Below are 20,126 nucleotides of genomic sequence, written 5' to 3'. Positions count from 1 at the left end.
CAGAAATTGATAGAACAGAATAAAAGGTTGTAATGTTATAAACAGTATGAAAAATACCATTTTACACAGTGGATTGGAAAAAATATATATGCTTGCACTGAAAAAATGGAGGCTGTACATTCTTTTTAAGTTCATGTAGAACATTTACAAGGGTCCTGCATGAAATCACTGAGAAAAGTCTTCAACAAATACAAAATAACGAATACTATTCAGATGGCAATGGGATGAAATCAAAGTGGAAATTAAAAACCCCCCAAAACCTTACTTTGTAGAAAATTGCCCTGATGCAACCATTGATCCTAAGTACACTGTTAGGGGGGCCCTCCCAGGGATGATGCAACAGAAAGGAACACGGGCCGTATTCAGATGCTTGAATCACACAGTTTATTAAACTCAACCTAAGTCACACGGAGGGAAGTGAGGGGAGAGAGGAAGGGTAAGTTAACACACTTCAGAGCAGGTGAAGTTCCTGAGTCCTAGGTACACGGTGCTCATGGGTCCTGTTTCTCTCCCTGCTGCATCAACCTTCCCCCCAAGGATGCTGTTATGAGGACTGGGGCCGAGTTTTGAAGAAGGGGCTCCACAAATGGAAGCTTCCCTGGGTCACTGGCACCTGATATCTCTTCCTTGGAGAGACACAGGGGCAAGGAGGCTTGACTTGGCCGCAGCTCACTAGGCAGACTGTCGAGAAGTTGTGGTTTTCATCTGTGCTCCTCAGGCAGAACATCGGGGCTGTGGAGAGATCACCATGGGTGTCACTGATGGCTGGCCAAATCTGGGGGCAACACAGTTACCTGCCCAGAGGTGGCCTGATCATGACCTAATAAAGCATCTACTTTATTATGTCATATTTTAAGGATTTATTCTATCTAACCTTGATATATCTTACAGGTTACTAACCTTCCTTTCTATATGTAACACACCTATTGATTTTACTGTATTTCACAAGCTACTTCAATATACTTGAATATTCATGACCTATATTTAACCTGCCATATGATTTTACTCAATCTCATAAACTAAAAGCTTACTTAAGATCTATGTTTAACTCTTTTGTGAGTGTCCTAAGAAAAGCCACATGATCTCTGGACTACCTGAATTATCTCTTTCTTCAAAGCACTCCAAGGTTTTAGTATGGGTATAGCCTCAAAGGACTGCACCACTGCTCACAGAAATACACACACACACGTGCGCACACACACGCACATGCACATTCGGATAGTTTTCCTTATGAAACAATTGAATATTTTCAGATAACAACACACACTTTTCTTTAAAAAGGTTTTTCATTAATGGAAAAATCTCAGTGGAAATTATGAACTAGTTGGGACAACAATGGAACTCTGCTTCACAGGTCTTATGAGATGCAGCTAATGCCATACCTGGGTATACATTTATAGCCCTAAATGCTATTATTGAAAATAAGACTAACAAGCATGAATTAAGCATTCAATTAAAGAAGCTAGATAAAGAAAAACAGAAAAATAAAGACATAAAATAGAGAGGACTTTGATTAATAGGAAAGCCTAGGTGGTTTCAGTTAATGAAGAGCTCCCTGGCCCCAGTGGGTGCTGAATTAACCAAATGCAATGTGAGGCTTAATATAAATAAAATGCCATGTGCCAGTGGTGGTGATTGTCACAGAATGTTCCTTATTGCAAAGTTCTTCTCCTGGGCTTTAAGTTAGCAGACCAGTACGCAAGGAACACTGACTTGTTCAGAAATTACTGTAGAAACTGTGAGTGTTTCACCTGGATAAAAGATCTATGGGAGAATCTGTAGGAGAATGGATTAGACTCAACTTGTCCAGGAATTTAGGAATAATTCGTTTGGAATTACAAAAAGTCAAATGTCAGGTTGTCGTAAGTAAAGACACCCATCTAACAACTAGGCGTTGGTGGCCATGTAGAGCTGCTTCTCTTGGTTCCATTCTGAAGGAGTCTATGGGGCTGGGTTCCCTGCGAGTACCAGGGAGGCGCAGAGGTGGTGGTGGGAGTCTGCTCAGTTCAAAAAGTCTATTAATCCAGAATAGTAATAGTCTGCTGGCATGGAGGAAGCCCTGGTATTTAAATGCTGCTTTCTTCCACCGAAACTCTGTTAATCATAAAAGTTAGAAAATTATAATATCATAACATGCTCCTGGGACATGAGTCACCTTGGGCTGGGTGACTTTTGTAGTGGTCAGAAAATCAGCATGGTCCACATGGTCAGAAACGATTTTGTGTCTTATTTGCTTATCCACATACTGTCTTTGTTCTCCCTGAAGGCAGGGACCATTTTATCCCAGACTTTGGACTACTTGGCACCTGGAAACGTGCTGGGACCTAGTAGGTGTCTGATAAATATTTGTTCAAAGAATGTGTCTAGGGTTCTTAACTCTCTAAATTATCCATGGGTCTGCTTCAGGGGGTTTACAAACTCGCCAAATTTGTGTCTAAATTGGGTTTCTGGGGGGAGAAGGCCCATAGATTTTATCAGAGGCTCAAATGAGCCCCAGATCCAAGCAAGGTTGAGAACTATGAGTTTAGTGATGCCAGGAAGAGACAAAGAGGAGTTTGTCTTTTAAAACATTATGGAAAATTTAGGGACACGTGGGTGGCTCAGTCGGTTAAGCATCCGACCTCAGCTCAGGTCATGATCTCACAGTTCACAAGTTCAAGCCCCGCGTCGGGCTCTGTGCTGACAGCGCAGAGCCTGGAGCCTGTTTCAGATTCTGTGTCTCCCTCTCTCTCTGCCCTTCCCCCACTCATGCTCTGTCTCTCTCTCCCTCTCTCTCAAAAATAAATAAAACATTAAAAAAAAACAAATAAAACATTATGGAAAATTTAGATTTCATGGAGTTTCAGCTGAATGTTAATGTGCTTGCATTACTGGAAAATTATATGCATTTTCTAGAAGTTGATCATCTTTGTAGGGTGTAAATCTGATAACTTAGCCTTAACCACAATACTTGATTAGATGAATTCCTTCTTCTGCCGCATCAGATTTGTTGCAGATTCTTTTCAGTTTTCAGGAATATTTGTACTTCTTAATAACACAAAAAATTTAAAATATCTCTGGAGCACCCGAATCACCTTTTTTTTTTTAAAGTACTCAAAGATTTTAGTATGGGTATGCTCCTGGGACAGAATTGCCGTTTAGAGAAATACACACACACACACACACACACACACACACACACACACACACGCACACACACACGCACACACACACACACAGAAAACACACATACATACACAGAGTCAGTATACCAAAGGGGGAACGAAAGTGACTTTGGGCAGTTTCCATGGCAAAGATGCATCCTTAAACTGCAACATTTTTATTCCTGAACAGGTAATTTATCATTATGTGTTTACGGGAATGATTACGGCAAGTCCAACTCCGTTAGCGGTTAAGTACACACTTAAAATGAATCCTGCTAACAGTTGTGATTGGCGTACAAAAATAAAATATATTATTTTATCATGTACATACCCTATTATTATCAGTATTTGCATTATATTATTTTATCATCATCCTATTATAATGTTGATATCATAAAATCTTACGGGTCTTTGACTTTAAATGAGTTACTCTGTCTCTGAGTATCACTCATTATCTCTTCCCTCACACCCGCTATAAAGTCACAGGGAATTACAATCCCACTCAGGACTATCATGTTGGCCCTCAAATGTTCAGCTTCTTTCTTTCCGGCACCTGTTTTCTTCTTAGAAGGCGGGTGGGCCCTGTGATATACAACAAAATCAATCAGGCACATCTCACCATTCTGCCTAAATATAAGCCCTTGTCTCACCCTGAACCACAAAAGAGAGACACCCCCTATCTCGGAGATGCTTCCTCAGGGTCTCACATGCAGGAAAAGAGAGAGGGTTCCCCTTACCTGTCCACACAGGTGAGTGTGGGCACCTCCTTGCTGTCCAGTATGGCGTTCATTCAAGAAGGAGAAAGAATTTTAAAAATGTGGAAATATCATCTCAGAGGGCTCTTTCCGTCTTGTCCTTTGGTCTGAAGCTAGAAAATGAGTAAGAGTGACTTTTTTTTTTATTCAGAGGGCAGAGTTCAAGTGGGGAGTGGGGCAAACATCCTAGTTTCTGCTTCCAACTCGGCGAGACGCTTCCCAACTGGTTAGAAAAACAAATTCTGTTTAAATCAAGAACTCAGACTTCGAATTGGAGAGAGATTGCTTTTTCGCGAGCCTTACCTCTCCCCGCCGCCCCCCCCCCCCCGCCCCAGACACACAGCGTATATGAATCTCTTTCCACAGGGAGCATCTGGGATTTTCAATTATTAAAAGGAAGCTCAGAGCCAGGCGCTTCCTTGGGGAGCCCAACGAGACTTAGGCTGCAGGTTCTGTGTAACCCCTGGCATTCAGTAACATTTCCAATACCTTGGCTTAAACCTGGACGTTTTAGATTTGGGGGTGAGCACTGGCATGGCGAACGCAAGGGGAATAAATAAATAAAGGCGTGAGTGAAGAGAGATCAGCAGTTCTCCCCCACCCCTCCCATGCAAGGACCATGTTGCTTGCAGCGATGTAAACAACCAGCCAGCGGGCAGGCAGGTCGAGCATCCAGCTCCAGCATCTTTCTGGCCGGGCCCCTCCTCTGCCGCCTCTTCCCCAGCCCTGCCGTGCCTCTCTCGGTAAGATCCAGAGGCCGTTCCCTGGCCTGACACGGGGATGAGCTTCGCCAGTGTCTGCTGTGCCTCCTTCCAGCCCTGTGGTTGAACGGGGCTCTTTTCCTTGTTGGCTTCCTTTTCCTCTCCATGGCCCAACTCTTGTCGCCTCCTAACACTTCGGACAAATGAAGTTTGTGAGGTCATGATTTCCCCAGGGGCAAGTAGAAAGTCGCCTCCCACTCCCCAACACCACATTAGAAGGAGAGACTTTCTCCCCCCCCCCCCCCCCCGTTCCGATTCATGGGATGGACTTGACTTTTCTGGCTGATCTCTCTGCCGCCTTTCGAAGCCTCTTGGTGTGAAAAGGCAGCAAATGGTGGTCACCTGGACACTGAGCTGAAGGATGGCGTGTGCACAAAATTGTACCAGGGCGCCATGTACAGAGAAAAAGATGGCACCCCAGTGGTGTTGCACCTAGAGTCCGTTATCACCCCTAGAATTACCCTGCAGATTCCATGTCACGTTGTGCCACTTAATTGCACAAAGAATCACGTTGGGTGCAAGCATGCTCCAACACTATCCCTCACTGTGCACGTCGACCTGCGCTGCGGGTCCAGGGGCAGGGGCTTCCACTCGTCTCGCACCAGGCTTTTTTTTTCAGAATTCACCAGCTGGGAGTGTCAGGCAAGGACAGCCACCGACCCTCCTCCGTGGGTCCTCCCGGCATTTCCATCCTCACATGCCTATGAACATACACTCGTGTCCCCTTCCTCACACCAAAGCCGGGCAGCTGGTCAAGCTGGCGTTAAAGGGAGGTTAAGGCAAAGACGGAAAATAACGAGAATGGGAAACATTCTTCAGAGCCCCAAATCAAGAAACGTTATTTCCTTTCTGCGTTTCTAGAGACATTCAAAACAATTCCTGGACGTGAAGAATCCATGCGGAATAATTGAAATCGAACTGTGGAAGGCCTTACGTGGCGCTAATCCATTTACAGTGGTGTGAATTGCTTCTCAAAGCCAACTGCCAGACGGGCTGCTTTATTTAATGACTCGAATGCTCAAGTTCCCTCGGGGGAGGAGATGGTTTTGCCACCAACTGTGGCATTTCCCCACTTTCTGCTTTGTCCTGAGGTGGCCTGGCTGTGGTCCAGGCTCTCCTGAGATCTCAGCCAGCGGGAGCAGGTACCGGCTCAGTCTGCTCCCAGCACGGCACATGCTTTATCCCACACCTGCTGAGTCTCGAGGAGACAAAAAGGGGGTGAAGAACACGTCCTGTTTTGTTCCCATGCGCTGATGGCTCAATTCTCGTAATTTATGGGAATCAAATATGCATGGCTGTTACACCTGAAAAGAAGGAACAGGAATCGTTAGCAATTTGTCCACAAATAGAACCATCAGAGAAAGTGCCTGAACCAAGGGCTCCCAGGGGAAAAGGTGTCAGGAAGACGGCCGTGGTCGAGCAGCTCCAGGCTCTGGGAACTGCTTCTCCTAAGAATCCAGGCACTCAGGGGCCGCACCAGGACGGCCCTCCTGTCTTCTTCCCCCAGACCCTGAGCTCTTCCTGCTGATCAGGTTTGATAGCGAGTCCATTTATTTGCCTCGTGGTGAAGATTTGACACTGTAGAGATGTCAGGACGAAAAGCGAGGACAGCAGTTTTCCAGGTGTGGGCCATGGACCGCTGGGAACGCCAAGTGCTTTCACAGTCCAGGATCACGTCATCGAAACAATTTTCTTTTTTTATTATCTTTATTTTTTAATGTTTTATTTATTTATTTATTTATTTTTTTTGAGAGACAGAAAGAGACAGTGCAAGTGGGGAGGGGCAGAGAGAGAAGGAGACACAGAATCCGAAGCAGGCTCCAGGCTCCGAGCTGTCAGCCCAGAGCCCGACGCGGGGCTCGAACTCACGGACCGCGAGATCATGACCTGAGCCGAAGTTGGACGCTTAACCCACTGAGCCACCCAGGCGCCCAAAAACAATTTTCTTAATGCCTTTTTCTTTGCCTTTTTCACTGAGTTGACCTTTGCATTGATGATGCAGAAGCATTAATATTAATAGGTATATTAGTCTCCAGAGAAACAGAATAGGGTGTGTGTGTGTGTGTGTCTGTGTAGAGAGAGAGACAGAGTGAGAGAGAGAGAGAGAAACAATGCTCTTTGGTGGGATAATACGAACGTATGTAATGTATATTAGATGGATACATACAGATAACACATACATACACACAAGAGAGAGATTTTAAGGAATTGGCTCACATGATTGTGGGAACTAACATGTTCAAAATCTGTAGGGCAGGTCAGCAGGCTGGAGACCCAGGGAGGAGTGAATGCTGTAGCTTGAGTCTGAAGGAAGCCTGGAGGAAGAATTCCCTCTTCCCCAGGGGACCTCGGTCTCTTCTTGTAAGCCTTCAACTGATTGGATGAGGCTCACCCACATCATAGAGAGTCATGGGCTTTACTTCATGTTCACCGATTTAATGTTAATCTCATGTAAATAATCTCTAGACTGGCGTTTGATGAGGCAATGGGGAAACATAGCTTAGCCAAGTTGACGCATAAAATTAACCATCACAGCAGGTAAAACTGCTCGTGCCTTAGCATAAATGAAGGCCATGGTGTTAAACTGGCCAGTAGGCATTGGCTTCTTCACTACTGTGTACTCAGAGGAAAGAGAGAGAGAGAGAGAGAGAGAGAGAGAGAGAGAGAGAGAGAGAGAAAAGAAAGAAAGAAAAGAAAAGAAAGAAAGAAAGAAAAGGAAAGAAAGAAAGAAAGAAAGAAAGAAAGAGAAAAAGAAAGAAAGAAGGAAGGGAGGAAAGAAAAAAGAAAAGAAAAGAAGAAAGGAGGAAAGGAAGGAAGGAAGGAAAGGAAGAAAAAAAGAAAGCCAGTTTCACCTAAGAATACCTTTGATGAAATGCAGGAAAGAGTCAATTTCACTAAACACCCCCAAGAGACTGCTCATGACATCTACCGCCCACCGTCGGCAGAGGGCAGCCTCCCGCACTGCCCACCCTCCCGCCTGCAGGCCCACATCCGTGGGGAGCTGAGGCCCACGTGCTAAGTAGCGCCCGCACTGCGCGACACCCACACGGGCTGCCTCTCCGCCAGCGACAAGCTGGCACGCCGGGTCGTGCTGGGGCTGGGTGGCGCCCTGCTCGCCAATTCCTGCCTCCCCTCTACGCCACCAGCCTTGTGCTGGCCGACCCCTGCCACGACCCCCCTCCCCCCCCCAACTCTGGGCAGGGCCATCCACACCTGGCCCAGCCTAGACCGGGACTTGGGGCCGTGCCTGCCTCCTCCCTATGCCCGTACCATGCTGCGCCTTTTGCAGGGCCCCTTGCGGCCCCCTTGGATCCTACCCTCAATGCCTGCCATTGCCCGAGCCTCAACTGGAGCCTGGCGGGGGGACACTGATGTCGAGGTTGTGGATGTGGGCACCGGGCGCGTGAAGGCTGAGGCCTCCCTCGGGCCTCCCTCCCGCCTCTGCAGGGCAGCCTTTCTCCAGGGCCTTCCGCCAGGCTGCCAGAGCTCTCGGGAAGTCCTGCCTCCTGGCCTTGAAGACCTACGATGCAGCCAAGGCCGGACCCTACCAGGACGCTCGCAGGCAGCTGTCTCTCCTCCTGGACCAGCAGGGCCCCGGGGGCTTGGCCCTCAAAACCAGTGGTGGACAAATTCAGAGTCTGAAACCCACCTGCTGAAGCAGAGAGGTCCCCAGGAATCCCCTGCATCCCGGGCCCTCCCTGTGAAACCTCGCGGTGCGAGCCCCTCCCCTTTCGCCTCCACAGCAGCTTTGACCTCTGCTGCCCTAGTTCCATGGGGACCGTCATCAGGTGCTCGCTGTTTCCGTGGCGCTCTTACGTCTGGGTCTGAGCACCGCCTCCCACCAGTGCAAGGACGACGAAACCAAACTCGTTGACTTGCCCTCCGGGGAGCAATCGTCGCGTGCTGCCCCCCCAAGGGGCCCGATGGGCCGCCCATCCCCCCCAATGCGCCATCCGCGCATGCGCAGTGTTACTGCACTCGTGGAACGTCTAGGAACAGGAAGGACGTGCGCCGCGTGCGTGCCCGCTGCTGTAACGGAAACGCACCCCTTTCCTGTCGTCGCCGAGAGGCCTAGCTGTGGCCACTGTTGATGGGCATATTGCCCAAATTCAGCTTCCGCAGGGCGGGGATTTTGTGGTCACGCTGTCCCCACAGTCTAGAAGAGCGCACGGCCTGTGATCGGGCGCTGGATTCCTACTTGTTAATTCAACAAATACACAAAAAGGGTTCAGGTTGCTTCGGGCTCCTGCAAGGTGAAGCTGCCTTAAGCGTTTTGCACGACTGAGGACGATGCTTCTCTGCGCGCAGCCACCCTGCCCGTGCGGGTGGCCGCCGCGTGCCCCGCGTCTGCTCCTGTGGCCGGGCAGCCTCGGCTGGGCTTCCTCAGTTTGCTCCAGCGATTTCTGCCTTCCCCTCCTCCCCCGCTGCCCTCGGCCACCTTCCCACCATCGCGTGTCTTGTCAGCCGTGCGGCTTCTCATCTGATGTGGGACAGTCGTCACCAGCGAGTGTTCGCACATAGCGCAGATGGCAAGTGCTTCTCGCCCAGACGGTGTAACAGACCGACGAAGGAGCTTATTAGCGTTTTAAGGGCATTTCCTGTGATGTCTGAGGAGCCCCTCGGCCCACTGAGGACAAGCCTGGGGCCTGCAGAGGGCTCCGGAGGGGCCGGCCGAGCTGCAGGTGCACTGAGCACTGGCTGAGGACGGTGCAGCTGACTCCATCGTCGTGTTGGTTTTCAGCTGCGCGTGGACGTTCGCCGCAATTCGGACGGGAACTTGAATGGTGGTGTTCGTGCTTCTAAACAAAGAGCGCATTTATGAGAATGGGAGCAGGAGAGGGACGGCAGCCAGAAAGGAAGATGGTCTCAAACACTGCCTGGGGGAGGGGACGGCTTCTGGAAGCCTCACGCGTACACAGAGGAAGAGGGGCCTCTCCGTTACAGGCGAGGTGGGGCTCCCACCTGCTGGCCGCTGGGCCCGGCTGATGCCTCAGAGCTTCCAGTCGTCCTTGGTCCTTGGGCGGTTCTGGGTCCTCAGGAAGCTGTGCCCTGAGCAATTAGGCAAGAGGCTTACGGGGGGTGGGTGCGGGGAGGAGAGGGGGTGTCTGCGCGGATGAACGAGAGAGAGAGCACAAGCAGCCAGGGAGGGGCTCCCAGAAGCGGGGCTCCCATGCATGCAGAGCGGGAGGAGGGAGGGCTGTGTAGGAAGGGGCCTGGCACCGAGATGCTTGGCCAGGGAGCCCTGGTGCAGAGATGGCTTTGGAGCAGCCGCGTGTCGGGCAGAAATGGCCTGCCTCTTGCATTCAACGGGGGTGCAACGGGGGTGGCCCCGGGAGCGTGAAGCCTGCGGCCACCCAGTTAGGCACCTTGCAGCTGGTTTCTCTCCAAGGGCGAGCTGAGTGGGGCATGCCGGTGGCTGCCTCCGGGGCCCCATGACCGCTCACAGGCAGAGGGGCCCCTGGAAGGTGGCAGCTCAGAGGCGGCCTTCTCTTCCTCCCTCTGGCTCCTCCTGAGTTGCCCTCATATGCCTGGTCCTGGTTGTGTGCCAGGCTGTCCAGCCTCTCCCAGGAGTGTTCTGGACCCCATTAGAGAGGGGGCCGTGGGGAGAAAGAAGACGCGGCTAAGGGGGAAGCAGTGTCATCAGGAAGGCAATATATTCTGGTGACGGTATTTTCAAACGCTCAGTTCCTGGGAAGGGACCCCAGGCCATAACCGAAACACCAATAACTGAGGCAGAGTGAGTCCTTTGAGGGAAGCCACATCGGGGTTGGCAAAAGAAACACACAGGGGAGGGGACAGCAAAGCCCCCGGTGGGTACAACTGGCATGGTTGAAAAGCCACTGCCGGGTGAATCGTTACCCATGGCTAATAGATTTTGTTGGTTTTCTTTTCTCTTTCAAGGGCATTGGTCAAATTTAGGCTACCTTGCATAGAAAGGCAGTTTTTCAATGTCGGCTGGGCTGTGAGGGGCTGCCACGACTTTATACTATGGTTCCTCCTGCAGTTATGCAGTGTGCAACCTGGAGCACTGTGCCCCTGCTACCGTGCCCTGTGGGCAGCTGGGGCCTGAGCTGAGATTAGCGGTCACAGCTGTGGCCCATGTATATATATGCATGTATGTATGTATGTATGTATGTATGTATGTATGTGTGTATGTATATATGTATGTATGTATGTATGTATATGTATGTGCATATATGTATGCATATATTGCATACATATGCATACATATATATTGCATATATATTTTGCATACAGATACCATACATACCATAATATATATGCATACATATATATAATATATTATATATGCATATAACATATATGCATATATATAATTGCATATATAATATGCATATATGTAATTGCATGTATATTCATATATAAATGCATATATATAATGCATATTATATATTTTATATATATAATATGTATATATTATATATAAATAAATATATATAATATATAATATATAAATATATATAATATATATAATATATAATATATAAATATATATAATATATAACATATTTTGTATATATAATATATAATTTACATGCATAAATATATAAATGCATATATATGCATACATATATATTGCATATATATACACACCATACATACCATAATATATATGCATACATATATATATTGCATATATAATATATATTATATATGCATGTATGCATATATGTATGTATATATGTGTGTATGTATATATGTATGTATATATTATGTATACAATATATATATGTATGCAATATGTATGCAATATGTATGCAATATATATTCATTTATATTCATTATTTATTTACCTAAAGATGTGTATTTGTTCAGTGTAAATTTATTTATTTAAACGTATTTAGGCTCAAATGTTATCTTCTTTTGCATGTGTAACATAATTTCACCTTAATGCACATTTGGTGTTTTCTAGGAACGTTTTGAGCACACCAGTTTTCCATTTTTTAAAGTTTATTTATTTATTTATTTAGAGAGAGAGAAAGCGCACAAGAGCAAGGAAGGGTCAGAGGGAGAGAGAGGGAGAGAGAGAGAGATAATCCTAAGTAGGCTCCATGCTGAACATGTTGGGCTGGAACTCAGGAACTGTGAAATCATGACCTGAGCTCAGTATGATCTCAACCTTTTTGTATTTGCTGAGGGCTGATTTGCGTCCCAGTATGTGGTCTATTCTGGAGAATGTTCCATGTGCGCTGGAGAAGAATGTATATTCTGCTGCTTTAGGATGAAATGTTCTGAATGTATCTGTTAAGTCCATCTGGTCCAGTGTGTCGCTCAAAGCCTTTGTTTCCTTGTTGATTTTCTGATGAGATGATCTGTCCATTGTTGTAAGTGGGGTGTTGAAGTCCCCTACTATTATGGCATTATTATCAATGAGTATTTTTATGTTGTGATTGATTTATATATTTGGGCGCTTTCACATTTGGCACATAAATGTTTACGATTGTTAGGTCTTCTTGGTGGATAGACCCCTTGATTATGATAAAATGCCCTTCTTCATCTCTTGTTACGGTCTTTATTTTAAAGTCCAGATTGTCTGATATAAGTATGGCTTCTCCAGCTTTCTTTTGTTGACCATTAGCATGATAGATGGTTCTCCACCCCCTTACTTTCAATCTGAAGGGGTCTTTAGGTCTACAGTGGGTCTCTTTAAATTTTTTTTTTCAAAGTTTATTTATTTTTGGGACAGAGAGAGACAGAGCATGAACGGGGGAGGGGCAGAGAGAGAGGGAGACACAGAATCGGAAACAGGCTCCAGGCTCTGACCCATCAGCCCAGAGCCCGACACGGGGCTCGAACTCACGGACCGCGAGATCGTGACCTGGCTGAAGTCGGACGCTCAACCGACTGCGCCACCCAGGCGCCCCGAAAATTTGAAAAAATGAATACACTGAAATGGAATAAAATGAAATGATGGAAGTAAAATAGAATTTGAAAAAATGTACACAAAAGTAAAAAGTATAGTAGAAGAGAAAATTACAGAAATGTTTTTAATAAAAATTGAAAATAAAAATAAATTTTTTCTCTTTCTGTGTTCAAGGAAAAGAAATGAAAAAGAGGGGCAAAAAAGAAGACTGAATAGATGGACCAGCAAACAGACTGAAATATGATTTAAATTACTTTGTTTTCCCCTAAAAGTCAAACTATGAAGCGCTTTATAGTCCGTAAACTAAGCAGGCGAAGAGACTTGTGTTCTTCAAGAGCGTGGTTGGCCCAGTTGGGCGGGACTCAGTGTAACGGCTCCGCTCTCCACTAGATGGTGCTGCTCAGCTCACTGGGGTGGATTATTGTGGCGCTTGCAGGTGCGTATGAGCATGCGCGGGAGTGGTGAAAATGGCGTCACCCAGCTCCCCAGTCTCGAGTATCGGAACTCTGTTCCCCTCCATCAGCAATCGCGCACCCGTCCTTTGTCTTTGGCTTCCACCTGCTCCCCGCTTTTACACTGTCTGTGACCAAGCCCCAGGCAGCACCTCTCGCCTGAGTTTTATCTCAGCTGCGGCTGTGTTTGCTGACCCCCTGCTTCTGAGGGACTGCGGCTTTGACCCGTTCTGCCCCTCTGCGGAGGGTCTCACCCAGCAATGGCCAGTGCCGGCCACACCCGGGAAAGTTCGCGGGACCGTGCTGCTGTCGATGCCCAGAGACTGCGGCTAGGCGCCAGCCCGCCTGAGAGAAAGTTCATGCGATCATGTAGCAGCAGCATTTCGGGGATTATGGAAAATCACAGCACGCGTCCGGCGCCAGGTTTCACCTCCAGCGACCTTGTTCTAGTACCAGCAGATGTGGTTGTTCTCCGGGGTCTGCTGGTACCTTTGCCTGTTGGGGGTGGGGGACCCCACAGCCTCTACCAGATGTCCTCCCAGCAGGGGAACCGCCTCTGCGTGTGGCCCAAAGTCACCCAAACCCCACTCTGCTCCCGGGGATTCGCCCTTCCTACCAGCGCACCTCCAGGTATCGAGCTGCAGAGTTGCAGACGCCGTGCTCCCCCTGTTTATAGAGTCTTCGTGGAACTTAAACCCCCTCCTTTCTCCTTTCTCCCTTTTTAGTTCAGTCCCTGCGGCTTTTTCCACTTTTCCACTGTCTCTCCAGCTGCTTTGGGGGAGGGGGTGTGCTTTTCCTGTATCCCCCCCCATCCTCTCTCTTCTTTCCACAGCTTCTCTCTCCCCCAGTTCACCTCTGCACGCCATGTACCTGCTGAGTTCTGTGGTTCAGGTTGTGCAGATTGTTGTGTTAATCCTCAAATCAGATTTCTGGGTGTGCAGGACGGTTTAGTGTTGATCTGGCTGTATTTCATGGATGCGAGACACACACAAAAAACCTTCCATGCTGTTCTGCCATCTTGGCTCCTCCCTGACCTGAGCCCAAATCAAGAGTCGGATGCTTAGCTGACTGAGCCCCCCAGGCGCCTGGAGCACACAACTTTTCCTGATGTGCTACTGAGCGCTGTCTGCGGTGGTTTGGGTCTGCAACGGGTCTGTAATTGACACGTGCATCGGGAAGCTTAATTACCTGACGATGGCATCTATTTTTGCTGGTAGAGGTGAGGCTGTTGATGTCCACATTTCTCATGCTCCCGCTCCCCCAGTGTAATCACGGTGGTGGGGGGTGGCCGGTTCAACACCTCTCCACCGAGGCTCTGTAACCAGCAACAAATGAGACCTGGAAATGTTTGAGGAAGATTTTCATCCTCCAGATGCTGGCAGCCTGGTCAGAGAGGAGACGCAAGGAGTTCTTTGTAAGGATAGACGCTGACTGGGTACCCAGTGCGAGGCAGTGACGTTAAATTCCACGCGGGAGGACTCAGTAACAATGCCACATTTGGCTTGTGGCTGTCCCTGCATAGAAGAAATTGCACTAATAATATTTAATTACTGTGATAGTGTCTGAGCGGAGTATTGCGGGGTGGGACTCCCCAGATGGCAAGGATATGAGAAAGTGTGACGGGGAGGCACATGGTGCTCTGGGCAGGGAACCACATAGAAAGGTGCTGGGTGACTGAGGATGGGGCTCTGACCTGCTCGATTGAAGCAAAAGGTTCGTTAAAATGGGGTGGTGAGAAATGAGTCTGGAAATTAGGACAGACACCTCAGGGCTGATAGTTCTAGGACGCACTAATTCTCAAGTGCCGTGCTTTCAGCAAAGATGGCCAGCCTACCCGTAGCCTGTGACTCATCAGTGCCTCTGCCATAATTTTATGTAAAAAGTAATCCGATGTGCCCCATGGAGCCTTTGATTTGGAGTTACAGTGCCCCAAGGTTGCAGCCAAAAAGGAAGGGGTGGTGCCTGATGGGAAAAGATGCATGTCCTAGAGGCATATCCAGGATGAGCCGGGGACACTCAGGACTTCTATTTCATAAGGATCTTCTAAAGGCTGAGCCTTTGTCCACTCGGGCTGTGATAACAGAGTAGCATAGACAGCGTGGCTTCAGACAACAGAAGTTTGTCACTCACAGTGCTGGAGGCTGGGGAAGTCTGAGATTGGGGGCCCCTGTGTGGTTGGATGAGGTTGATCTTCAGGTGGCCGACCTCTCGTGTGTCCTCACAGAGGAGAGAGGTAGGGAAATCTGTGGGATTTGTAACAGCATGAATCCCATTCATGGGGGTGCCACCCTCTTGACCTGATCCCCTGTCAGAGGCACCCCCTAAAACCACCACCCGGAGCGTTAGGACGTCAGCATGTGAATTTTTGTTGAGACACAGTCGTCCAGACCATAGCAGTCTGAGTTTACTATTATTGCCAAAGGTGTTGTTCTTTTCCTACCAAATATTAAAACTATGCCCTTTTCTTAACCCTTCTGCTTGTTCTTACTTTCATCTTTGGCCGTATCAGAGTTAAAGCTGATGGCCGCAAAAGCCATTTTGTTTGGCAAATCAGTTTCGTTGCCTACAATATCTTGCTTCATGACAATTCAATGAGGAAGTTGATGTAACGATGTTAGACGCTCAGGTTTGGGACTTGCTCCTCTGGTCAGGTCCCGTTGGGGACAGTGAGTGAGCCCACACGCCCGCTGAGCTGGAGACTGGAGATTGGCCCGTCCTGGGTGTTCTCTGCTCTGCTGTGCTTGCAGGCTGACCTCCAGTGTGTGTCTTCCCAGCGCCCTTGCCCACTGGCTTCTGATGGGGTCACCAGTAGAAAGTGGGGAAAAAGACTTGAGGGTAGAAGGGGAGAAAAGTTTAGAAGTGGCTTCCGGTGGTAGTCCCCAGGTACTCGGTAGCTTCCTTGTCTGCCTACATCTCAGAAGGTGGTTCTTTAATTTAACTCTCTTCCAAGAGACGGATGAGAAGGTGAAGGCATTTCCCCCTCCTCTTGAGGGGGAGGGACTTCCAATGAAAAGAGCCAATCCTTTCCACGTGCCACGGATCAGGTACTAAGCAGCAGGTACCTCGGTGTTACACACATCGCCTTCCTTCCTTTTCACAGCAACCCCTTGGGTTTCCAGGCCATTTGGCAGAGGAGGCAGGGAAAGCCGAAACCCGGGTCTCTGACCCTGTAGACCACATTCACCCATATTTGTGCTTGCCCTCTACGATTCTTCCACGTCCTGAGTTTTATTTGATTTTCTCAATGAGATTCCCCATTTTCGTCACATCCATTAATAGCTAAGTGGACATCATTTTGAAATATTGAAGTCTGAGGAAGGATTTTCCCAGTTCAGATATGTGGAGGGGGGGGGAAATATCATTTTTGGTCATTTATTTCATGAGTTTCTCAAGTCTGTTAACATTTGTATTCAACTGTTCAAATGACCCGGCTTCGTTTTTCACAGGAGCAGACCTGGTACACACTGGACTTTGCTCTGTGGTGTTGTAATCAGATAACAAGTAGCATTTCCGAATCTCATGGCAGCATTTGGAGAGAAGTTGTTTTATGAGGTTAACGAAACAGATTCAAAATGTAATCTACTGGGTGACCCGGCTGGCTCAGTCGGTCAAGTGTCCTACTCTTGGTTTTGGCTCAGGTCATGATCTCATCACAGTTGGTGGGGTCCAGCCCTGCCTCTGTTTCTGTGCTGACAGTGGGGAGGCTGCTTGGGATTCTCTCTCTCTCCCTCTCTCTCTGCCCCTCCCCTGCTCACGCTCACTGTCTCTCTCAAAATAAAAATAAGCTTTAAAAAAATAATATAAAATGAAATACATGCATAATATGCCATACATCTGGTCAAACTTACAAGCAGACTTGATTCATGTGCTTCTTCCTTAGTATAATGTATTTGTGAAAATTATTTTTATAAATTGGTTAATCATAAATGTTCTATTTTTTAATTATTTTTATTTTTAATGTTTATTTAGTTTTAGAGAGGGAGGCAGAGCATGACCAGGGGAGGTGCAGAGAGAGAGGGAGACAGAATCAGAAGCAGGCTCCAGGCTCCAAGCTGTCAGCACAGAGCCTGATGTGGGGCTTGAACTCATGGAAGTGAGATCATGACCTGAGCTGAAGTCGGACGCTTAACCGCTTAACCCGCCGAGCCACCCAGGCACCCCAATCATAAATGTTTTAAATACTGGGTTCTTTTTTTGATTTAAACAATAGGCATTTATATTCTGTTGTATTGGAAGACAATACTTTTTGTTTTATTTTTGGTACTATTGGGTTCTTATTTGAATGTGTTATTTATATCGAACTCATGGCTTACCCTTCCCTTTGCACAAGTTGCCGTCCCTGAACTTGGACTTGAAACCAACATAAACAGGAAAAGAAAGCTCCCTAGCACCTTCTCTAAACATGTTCTTGTCTTCAAACCCATCATGAGTGACAGGACCCTTAACACCCAAATTTGTCACAACATGGCAAGAGGTGACACGCTGTGTCTTGGCTTTTAGCTCTGCCACCAAGAAGATTTTACATACGATAAGCCTATTTCGTTTCACTGGGACAACCTTTCTTGTTTTCGTCATGCATTATTTATTGTGGCAAAATACACATTATAAAAAATATGCCTTTTAGGAGCGCCTGGGTGGCTCAGTCGGTTGAGTGTCCGACTTCAGCTCAGGTCACGATCTCGCGGTCCGTGGGTTCGAGCCCCGCGTCGGGCTCTGGACTGATGGCTCAGAGCCTGGAGCCTGCTTCCGATTCTGTGTCTCCCTCTCTCTCTCTGCCCCTCCACCGTTCATGCTCTGTCTCTCTCTGTCTCAAAAATAAATAAACGTTTAAAAAAAATTTTTTTAAAAATATTCCTTTTAGCCACTTTGGGTGAGCAGGTCAGTGGCATCAGGTGGGTGCACACTGTCGTGTGACTGTCAGCACCATCCCTCAGCAAACCTTCCCTCTTTCCCTGCTGGAGCTCCGCCCCCATGGGAGCACTGGGGTGGTTTTTTTCTCTTTTTCTTTTTTTTTTTAAATGTTCATTTTCGAGAGAGAGAGGGAGAGAGGCAGAGCACGAGTGGGGGAGGGGCACGGAGAGAGGGAGACCCAGAATCCAAAGCGGGCTCCAGGCTCCGAGCTGTCGGCACGGAGCCCGACGCGGGGCTCGAACTCACAAGCTGTGAGATCATGACGTGAGCCGAAGCCGGCCGCCTAACCGACTGAAGCACCCAGGTGGCCCTCTTTTTCTTTTTAAAAGTATTTATTTTTGAGAGAGAGAGTAAGAATGAGAGTGGCCAGGGGAGGGGCAGAAAGAGAGGGAGACAGAGGATCTGAAGTGGGCTCTGTGCTGACCGCAGAGAGCTCCATGTGGGGCTTGAACTCACAAACCGTGACATCATGACCTCAGCCGAAGTTGGATGCTCAACCGACTGAACCCCTTAGCACCCCCTGCCCCAGCTGCAGTGGTTTCAAAGCTCGATTCAGCATTGATGTAGGGTCACCTGTGACAACAGGTGTGGCACGGACAGTCAATGAGCACACTGTCCTCGTCTGACTTGTTGAGGAAATACGAACGCGGAAAGTCAAGATCACGGCCCTTTAGTATGCCAGTAGAGAATCCGCCTGTCCCTGTGACAACCTGTAACCCCGCCCCCTGGAGACAGTGCACAACTGGCTACCCTCGAACTGTTCAAGGAGTCTCCCGCTTATGACGTCCACTGTGTCACAAGAATGTCACCTCTTGGTCAAAGGACTTGCTGATATCAAGCTAACATCCCCCTGTGATCTCGATCCCTGAGATTTGGCAGATTCTCTTGATCTAAGAGATCAGTAATCTTGTCTTTTTTTTTAAAGATGCCTTTTTTTAAAAAGTTTCTTTTGAGAGAGACGGAGCGCGAGTTGGGGAGGGGCAGAGAGCGATGAGGGGAGAGAGAGAATTCCAAGCAGGCTCCACACCGTTAACGCGAAGCTTGACATGGGGCTCAAACCAAAAACTGTGAGATCATGACCTGAGCCACAACCAAGGGTCAGATGCTTAACTGACTGAGTCACCCAGGCTCCCCCTTTTTTAAAATGTTTCCTCTTCATGAGCCCGTGCTGTTTCTTCAAATACTCAGAAACACATCTGCAGGGGCTGTGTGTCCAGCGTGTTCCGTTGTCTTCCCTGGGGAATTTGGAGGGCCCACTTGTCTGTGCTGTAAAGTGCCAGGTAGGGTCTCGTGGTCTCATCGCTGCCTGTCACACCATTAGGCATCTCCGGACCTTCCCAGCTGCCACCATCCCCTGCAAGTGTCCTGTGACGGTGTCCCTTCGGGTAGCTCAGATTCACCGAAATGGGCAGCTTTGTATGTCTGACTTATTCTCATAGAACCTACCACTTGCCAGGTATTGTTGTAAACTTCCAACCTCAGAACAACCTTTTGGGCTAAGTAGCATTTCCAGCCTTCTTCTTTGGGCGAGGAGTTGGTCGTGGAAAGGCTGAGTCACTGCCCAAGAACGGGGATCACGTGAAGCTCACAGTGTCCCCCCTCCAGCCTTGCGCTCTGCTGGGACCCCCGATCAGACCAGTTGTGTGTTAGCATTTGTATTAGATGTCTTCTTGTCTCTTCTTAAGTCTCCTGAGATCCAATTTTCAGCCTTGCTGGCAAGCCGATGATTTATTAGATGTTGTCACTTAAAAGAATGAGATTTCCTGGGCGCCTGGGTGGCTCAGTCGGTTAAGCCTCCGACTTCGGCCCAGGTCATGATCTCATGGCTCGCGGGTTCAAGCCCCGAGTCCGGGTCTGTGCTGACAGCTCAGAGCCTGGCGCCCACTTCAGATTCTGTGTCTCCCTCTCTCTCTGCCCCTCCCCGACTCACACTCGGTTTCTAGCTCTCAAAAATAAATAAACATTACCAAAAGTTTAAATGAATGAGACTTCCTTCGGATGCTCACACGATGGAAACCCCCCGCGCTGTGGTTACAAATAATACAGCCAGTGCTCGCCTCTGACCGGGTACAGGAGAGCCCCTCTTTGCTCCCTTCCCCACATGCTCTTCATGGTTTTGTGGGCGTTCGGATAGTCACATGTCCTCTGGGCACAGAGCGCCACAACTTAATCTTCTTGACTAAATATTGAATTTGGAATGGAAGAAGGCAACAGTACGT

General features: G+C 48.1%; 1 long non-coding RNA gene across 1 annotated transcript; it reads right to left on the bottom strand.

Annotated features, from left to right (window-relative positions):
* Positions 1-361: 361 nt before the first annotated feature.
* On the bottom strand, positions 362-4,180 carry LOC147577628 (uncharacterized). Its single transcript, XR_015255880.1, has 2 exons — positions 3,881-4,180; positions 362-732 (listed from the first exon to the last, which is right to left on the bottom strand). It is a non-coding gene; the product is annotated as an uncharacterized LOC147577628 (long non-coding RNA).
* Between the last annotated feature and the right edge of the window lie 15,946 nt (positions 4,181-20,126).

This window comes from Puma concolor, chromosome C2 (assembly GCF_028749965.1).
Source record: "Puma concolor isolate L17-30 chromosome C2, mPumCon1.1.hap2, whole genome shotgun sequence".
In the NCBI taxonomy this organism is placed as follows: domain Eukaryota; kingdom Metazoa; phylum Chordata; class Mammalia; order Carnivora; family Felidae; genus Puma; species Puma concolor.
Note: the sequence above shows the minus strand (reverse complement) of the source record. Positions and strands in the feature narration are given on the sequence as shown.